This window comes from Quercus suber, unplaced genomic scaffold (assembly GCF_002906115.3).
Source record: "Quercus suber isolate HL8 unplaced genomic scaffold, Cork oak 2.0 scaffold_186, whole genome shotgun sequence".
NCBI classification, from domain to species: domain Eukaryota; kingdom Viridiplantae; phylum Streptophyta; class Magnoliopsida; order Fagales; family Fagaceae; genus Quercus; species Quercus suber.
Genome location: NW_027069644.1, coordinates 54,974 through 63,406, shown reverse-complemented (window position 1 = coordinate 63,406; position 8,433 = coordinate 54,974). Strand labels below are relative to the sequence as shown.

General features: G+C 34.3%; 1 pseudogene; it reads right to left on the bottom strand.

Moving 5' to 3' along the window:
- Positions 1-4,648: 4,648 nt before the first annotated feature.
- Positions 4,649-7,758, bottom strand: LOC111987924 (beta-xylosidase/alpha-L-arabinofuranosidase 1-like; annotated as a pseudogene).
- Between the last annotated feature and the right edge of the window lie 675 nt (positions 7,759-8,433).

The following is an 8,433-nucleotide window of genomic DNA, read 5'->3' as shown; positions in this document are numbered from 1 at the left end:
ACTTACATACGTGGGCTGATTTTCTAGGTTTCAGAACATCATTTTTAAGGGCCCAAAATATCATTCTTTGATGTGGGCCGGCCCCTAAACCCTCGGGAACATCCAAAGACCATTAAAAAACCCCTAAAAACCCTAATTTTAACTAATAAATACTCATCTTATGTTTCCAATCAAAACGCTAGCTAGAGAGAGTTATTTTTGGCCTCCATTCTCTAAAACCCAATTTTCTCTTTTCAAAACCATGGGGCAACACCTTTGCATGTTTTTTACAAATAAAAAAAAGCTCTCTTTTGTTATTTCTAATGCAAAAAACTATTTTTCTAAATTGATTTCTCAAAACCTTTTTCAAAACTTTTTGTTCTTGAGTTGTGATTACTAACTATTGTTGTGTTCTTTGATTATCTTTGTCTTCTCCATCTAATCTTTGTGTTGTAGTTACTGAGGGGTCGATTAAACAATCTAAAATCTGTGATCTAAAGTAAGGTGATTCTCTTTTCCATGATTTCCCACTTGGCTACATAGGATTCACATGATTCTTTGTTTAATACTATATTAAGTGCTCTTACTTGTTATAGTTGATTTTTTTATTTTATTTTTTTTTTCTATTAATTTGACCGTGGCTTATCTGTACACATTTACATGACAGAGCCATTAGTGTATACATCCATGCCCTTATAGGGTCAAAAACCCTTAGAGATTGGGTATGATCTAATGTGTAAGCAACGGTGTTGCTTCTCCCTAGGGGTTAATCATAGATGTTATGTAAATAGGATTGATAGAACCTAGAGTAGAGCACAACTTCTTCGACGCAAGCAAAAAGGGCTAACCTGATAGAACCTAGAGTAGAGCACAACTTCTTCAACGCAAGTAAAAAGGGCAAACCTGCAAATGGAAACTAACACTTTCCCTTTGACTCATTTTGAAAACAATCCAATGAAGGATATCCTACCCTAGGTTGGGATGTTCAGCTGGCTTTGGCTCTTCCTAGTCCTCACTTGTTTTGACTTAGTCTAGGCCAACTATATGAGACACAGCTTAACTAGTAAGTTAGTCCAATTCTTAGGGGGGCCTTCATCATCTAATCCTTCCAGAGAAGATCAAGGGGGCTTTTTCAGCATAATCTTGTCCACCCATGGACCTAGGAAAGCCCACAATTCGGCAACCAATAACTATCTAAGGTATACACATCCAGAATTCACCTTCAACACTAAGTCTAGGTTCAACCCAATATGAGGGGTGATGTCATGCATTTTGAAATGAAAGGGGAAATACTTTCCAAGCACAACAGATATATGCATAGATAAAGGTGTAGCAGAAATTAAATTTTACTACCCTAAGTTCGCACATGTGAAGGGAAGCTGTAAAGCATGCTTTAGGAAAGCAGTAAAGCTTTACACATACAAAAATACCTCAAAGCTGGTTTTTGGAAAACCATTTGAAAAAAAAAATTGGAAAATATTTTTGAGTTTAAAAAATAGTTTACTAGGATATAGTAAAAGCATTTTTCAAAAGGAAAGCCTCGAAGGCTAATGCCAGTTTCAATGTTAGTGGAGTTGCCAGTCTGTCAATGCCTCGCAGCTGCTCGACCACCCAACATGGCGACGCTCGTGCGCTTTCTCTTTTTTGTGTATGAGGAATGTCATACCTTGGGTGTGTGACTAGAATATTAGTTGATTTTAAGGAAATTACCAAAGGTAAGTGAAGTTACCACTAATCATTTGGTTTTTCTAGGTATGATTGGTCACCTGACTTTATTTAATTTTATTACCGATCGAGGGCTAAGAAAAAGGTCGTTTTTCCTAATCTAATGTGGATGGGTAAAAAATCTTGATTCTTGAGTTCGAAAGTCTGGTTACGTGTGAGGAATGTATTAGGCACCACATAACGCCTGTCCATAGACAATCATTTGTTTTGGTAAAATCATAATTTTCGGACATTGGTAGTAAAAAACAAGCTATTGGCATTAGCTTTTGAGGCTTTAAGAGAATTGGGCTTTGCGGTTTGGATTTAGAAAGGGTGTGGTCTTGATTAACGCTTCCCAATTGTGTGTGGAATCATTGCCAAATTTTCGCGGCGAAAATCTAGCTGCATTTCGTCTCATTTTTGTGGCAGAAATCCGACAGTGCTTCACCTCAGGTGCGTCATAGCACACAAAACGCTATTCTCACCAAACTTTCGATGTGAGAATATGACAATGGGGATGCCCTATTTTCATGGCAAAAATCCAATAGAGTTTCGTATTTAGTGCACTAAGGCGCACCGACAAGGTTTCATATATATCTAAGAAGTCTCAAGATTTCAATCTTGCCTCATTAAATCAAATCTTGATGGAAAAGTACTTTATATTTTTTTCAATAAATCCATGGATACTAAATTTTTACACCCTTCAACCCCCTTTATATTGTAGAGGGTCAAAATTAGGGGTGGCAAAATCTGACACAATCTACAAACATGATATAACATGACATGAAATTAGTAGATTACAGGTTGAGGTTTAACAGGTTTGTATCATATTCAGGTTAATACAATTGACCCATTTAATAAACATGTCATGTTCGTGTCCAATGTCCAATCTACAAAACTTGTTCAACTAGTCTAACCTGTTTAATTAAATCTATCAATATACCATTCAAAGCTCTAGGTATATTTTACTCAAAAAAAAAATCTAGATATATAAACTTATTAATTGTTGTGGTTATTCTCTTTGACATATTGTGATTAATTATTTGTAATATTGAGATATGTTTTAATTTTGAATGATTATGTTTTATGTAGTTACTCATTAGTTTTGAATTTTATATTTAAAAAATCTTTTAATTTTTGTTTTCCATAGTTCATATCAATTTAATTAATACTAAAATATTTTTTTTCTTGCTTTGATAAAATATGATAAATGGGTTGACCCGTTTAATAATCAGGTTGTGTTATGATTGGGAAATATTAACCTGTTTAAGAAATGTGTTGGGCTAGTGTCGAACCATATAATCCAATACTTATAAGTCAATACAACATGACTCAACATGCGAACGTGAATAGCCACCCTTACGTGAGATAAATTTTTTTGTGAGAGGGTATGTGAGATAGCTTATTTTGAAAAGAAATATTATGTCCACAACATTTTCATAACAAATTATAAGTGAAAGGTTGTTATTGGTGGGCAAAAAAGTAATTTGAATTGTAAGTTTAAATTAGAACCAATAACAACTTACCACATATGATATGTTGTAAAAATGTTGAGAAAATATTAAGGACGTAGCATCCCTATTTTGAATAATGCAAGATTATAACATTAATTATGTGTCAGTATTCTAATAGCATAATTAAACCACTCCCAAAATAAATAAATAAATAAATAAATAAATAAATCTTTCATTGCCCAAAAAAAAAAAAAAAAACTCTTAAAATAGCTTGCTTTTTTTTTTTTTTTTTTTTTAGTAGACTCTGAAAATAGCTCTTTAAACATGCAAACATTGGGAAAAAAAATACAAACATTCAAAGGACAATGCAAATGTAACTCTCAATAACGATTACCATTTGAATTTAAAGTTTACCATATTTAAATACTCAACGAAATTTTTTTTTTTATAATTAAATGTCAGTTGGTTTTTTTTTTTTTTTTTTCAAAAGTTAGATAATGAAGGTTTCAATTATTTAAAGAAAAGATTTTGTAGTATTATAATATTCAATTTCTTATTTCGGTAATAATATAAATCCATGCACAAAATTTTAATAACAAAATTTCACCGAAGACATGTACATTTCATCAAGAGAGATGTTACGTCTACAACAATTTTACAACAAATCACCGGTGGTTAATTGTTATTGGTTCAAATTTGAAACTAACACTAAGATTACTTTTTTCCCCAACAATAACAACCAGTAACAACCTGCCACTTAGGATTTGTTATAAAAAATTTGTAGATATATCATTTCTCTTTCATCAAATAAGGAAGCACGTCATCAGTCATTATGTATATGGAAGTTATCGATTGCTTTAAAGTAAATTTTTTGTTGGTTTATGTTAATGGGTCCTTAAAATAATTATTAACATATTATTTTAAGAAATTTTTAACACAACTTTTATGGAAAAAAAAAAAAAGTTGTTGTTGTTGTTTATATATATATATATATATACAAGATAGAAATTTTATTTTAGCCTAATCTAAGTATATATGTATGTGAAACTCTCTCTGAAGACTTAAACCCTAACTCTTACACCCCACACCTTACAAATACTTATACTTGTAAAGCGACTATTGCACCAATAGTGTACGGTAGTGAAAAAGTTATAAAAACATTAATTGTTTTTTTTTTTCTTTTCCTATAAAACCTTTCCTAAAATGATTTATTAGCAAATGCCTTTGGGGCATCAGTTAACATTTCCTTTTTTTTTTTTTTTTACATATATTGTATTTGAGTTTTCTCTATATTTTAACCCTTATATATCTATTCTTTAATTGCAGTTACATAGAAATATACTTTCTTTGAAATCAAAATTAAAAATAATGTTTGCATCATTTAGTGTTTAAGTGACTATTTTGCTCTTTTGCTATTTCTATTTACAAATCATTCACATTTTACTTGTGCAAATGCATAAAGTCAACACGCATTAGTAAATCTAAATCACAATGAGCGATGTTGGGGAAAAAAAAATATATTATTAATTATGAAAATCGTAAATAAAATAGACCTGCAAGTTACAACAATATAATAATGATACAATTAAAAGTATCATTCCTCACACGGTCACCGTCACAGCTCTAACGATATGTTAATTGAATTGGAAAACAATTACACCATCACCGACAATAATTGTGTGCGCACCAGATGGCAAGAGAGCATTACCATTGGAGTCTACAATGCCCAAGCCCTGGCAAGTATTTATGGCAAACTGAATAGTCTTACTCGTCCCAGCTGCAACAAAAACCTTCTGGAACGCAATCAAATTCTTAATATGAGTTCCAACAATACCAACTGGGGGCTGTGAGTAAACCAAAACAACTTCATCTCCATCTCTGTTGCCCACATTTTTAACTTCAACTGCAAGTTTAAATTTTTTAGGACATTTCAAGTCATCTATTGCAATTGCCGGGCAGCTAGGCTTGAAGGTTCCATTTTTATATGGTAGGTCACGGCAGTGTTGAAATTTTGTCAATTTTATTGGCTGTCTATTTGTCGCGGCTTTTAGTGTGTAGTTGAATTTTGTATAGCTGAGGCCATAACCAAAGGGGAAGACAGTGGGGCCATCGAAGAATTTATATGTTCGACCTGGGTAGCCATTGCTATCATCTGGCCTTAATTGCATGGATGTTAGGGGTAGCTTGTCAACGTAATCGGCTTGATACCAAGTAACGGGTAATCTTCCTCCTGAAAAAAAATATATAGTAGAATATGTATGTATTAATATGTATGTACAAAGGAAATTAACCAAGGTGGATATGCATAGGCATACGGAATTAAGTTAGATGTTACCTGGATTGTATTTTCCAAAAAATAATCTGCAATGGCTTGACCACCTTCCTCTCCAGGATATCCAGACCACAAGATGGCATGGATTTTGGGGTTATTCTTAGCAAAGGAGATATCGACACCTCCGGCCGACATGATTACAAGAACTACGGGGCCTTTTGAAGCATTAGCGACCTGGTTGATAAGATCAGTTTGTTTTCCAGGAAGGAGGAGATCCAACCTGTCTCTGCTCTCTGCCTCAATTGATAAATCAATTCCGGCAACAATTATAGTGGCATCAGATGCTGTGGCGACTTGCACGGCTGGGCCAATCAAGCTCCCATCGGGGCATTTAACATTTGAACATCCTGCTGCATAGCTCCATCTTCCATAACTGGAGAAGCAATTAAGTGGAGTTCTGTNTTCCATGGGTCAAACGCATAGTTTCCAATCATGGCAATGGAAGCATTAGCATGGGGTCCAACCACTGCTAGGGAAGGGTACTTTCCAGTTGCTAATGGCAAAATTCCATTATCATTCTTCAAAAGAACAATTCCCTCCCTCGCTGCTTCTGCCGCTAACTCGATGTGCTCGTTAGAGCACACATCATTTATTCCAAGAGAATTGTATTGAGAGTGTCCATCAAATATTCCTAGCCTCATAAGCACAACATAGAGGTATTGTAGTGACCGGTCTACAAGTGCCTCCCTAACCTTCCCATGTTTCACAGCATTTTCAACATTATCGGTGTAGTAAACTCCACAATCCAAATCCAAACCTAAACCAAGAAGAAATTAAATGTCAGTGAACAAGAAAGCAAAACGAGGAAAAAAAGAGAGAGAGAAATGAATAGGTAAGGCATATAATTAACTAGCCTGCTTGGAGTGTATATGAAACTGCAGTCTCATTGTCAACGTTTAGCCATTTGTGGTTCTTAATCATTACTTCAATAGAATCACAATCTGCAACTATATATCTGGCAAAAATTGTAATATTAGTCTTAATTACAAAAATAGCATCCTAATTAAAATTTAGGGTCTATTTGAATTGGAGAGTGGATGAGAATAAAGTAGAATTAGCTAAAAATATGTTAATTTTGGACCAATTTTAATTTACTCTCTTTACTCTTCCTCCCTTCACCTCAATTCAAACGGACTATAGTATTTTGATATTGAGATTAGAATTTAGATTGTACCCATGAAGATTCCAGTCTTCTCTAACGGTTTGCTTCAAGAGTTTGGGATCAGCACAAGCAGGTATGCCATTAACACGGTTATAAGAGCACATAACGCTACTAACATCACCATTTTGGACACACATTTGAAAGGGTCTGTTAAATGTCTCTACCAAATCTTGTTCCGTCACCTTCAAATAAAAATCAATAAATACTTTGCTTTAATAGATTTTTAAATCATAGTGGTATATCAACTTTAGAATTAGGATTTTCATAGAGTTGTTACCTTAGCATCAAAAGTGTAACGCTGAACTCCTTTCCAATTGTCAACATCGTAGGCAGTAAAGTGCTTGCAACATGCAGAAACTTTAAGCGGTCTAGAGTTTAAATCCTTATAATGCTCAGTTCCCTCAACGTCCTGTAAGCCTCTCACGTAATTCGCAGCATAGGTGCCAACTACAAATGGATCTTCACCAGGTGTCTCAATGATTCTTCCCCATCTTGGATCTCTTGCTACGTTAATGGTTGGACTCCAAAATGTTAATCCAGCATGCCCTAAATTGTACAATGCTCGTGCTTCTGTGGAAACAGCCTGTATCCAGCAAAAGTTTAGCATATTGATTAAAAATGAATACTTTATACTTTAAATACAACTTAATGGCTAAATTTTACCTTCCCAATTGTGTTCCACAATGACTCGTTGAATGAAGCTGTTGTGAGAATCGGCGTGGGAAAGCTAGTTGCATGTGCTACTGAATCATCGAAAAAGGTACCTGGACCGACATTGGACAAACCATGGAGCGCCTCAGACCACCACTCGTATTCAGGCAGACCTATTCTTGGGGCTCCGTAAGCTCGATTTCCTAGCTGTCGCACCTTTTCATACAACGTCATTTGACTCACCAAATCTCTTGCTCGGACTTGGTAGGAAAGTTTCTTGTCACAAAAGGGAATGATTTGATATCCAATCCAAGTTGGGCATACCTGGCGGGATCACATATGTAGGTGAAGTTACTACGGCCAGGGGTCACAGCATCACGGCCGATTTTAGTGACTCTTTTTCTTGCATCAGTGTATATGACACAGAAAGCAAAAGTGAGATACATGCAAAGCAGAAAAGTAAGTAGTGTTTTCCCCATGGCTTGTAATTACGTTGCTTGCATGTAATACTAGTCTCCCATTAAGGCTCTTATATATAGAGAAAGGAAGATCTCATATCCAAAATAATAAAAAATAAAAAATTAGGCTTGTGAGTTGGCGTATCTCTTTATTGTGAGGATAAGCTTGCTTCTCGATTGAGATTTTATGTAGACTTCTGGTTTCCACGCTTGATAGTATATTTGTTTATTTAACAACCTAAACATAACAAAGTAATGGTATCTGTTATACTGGGTTTAGTTTGCCCGCCATAGGACTTTATGTGTTTGTCTATATATATTAACAACCTTTTTGTTTTCTGAATTTAACAACCTAAATCTAACCAAATAATGTTCTCTATTAAACTGGATTTAATTAGTTTGCCCGCTATAGGATATTATCTATATAACAACCTTTTTGTTTTTTGAGCAAGATTTATATAACAACATGGGGCTTTTTGTCAAAATAATGATGTCATCTTCTATTCCAAGCTTGCCACCTCCAGAAACCAGTCTTGAAAGCAGTTGATATTGCAAGCTACTCCTAAAACAGACATTTGAATGATTCAAATCTTCTATATTTTTTTTTTCAGTAATAAATTTTACATTAAAATCTCTCTAGAAAATTATATTTTCTCTTTTCTCTTCCACATTTTATAACGTGATAAAAACTAC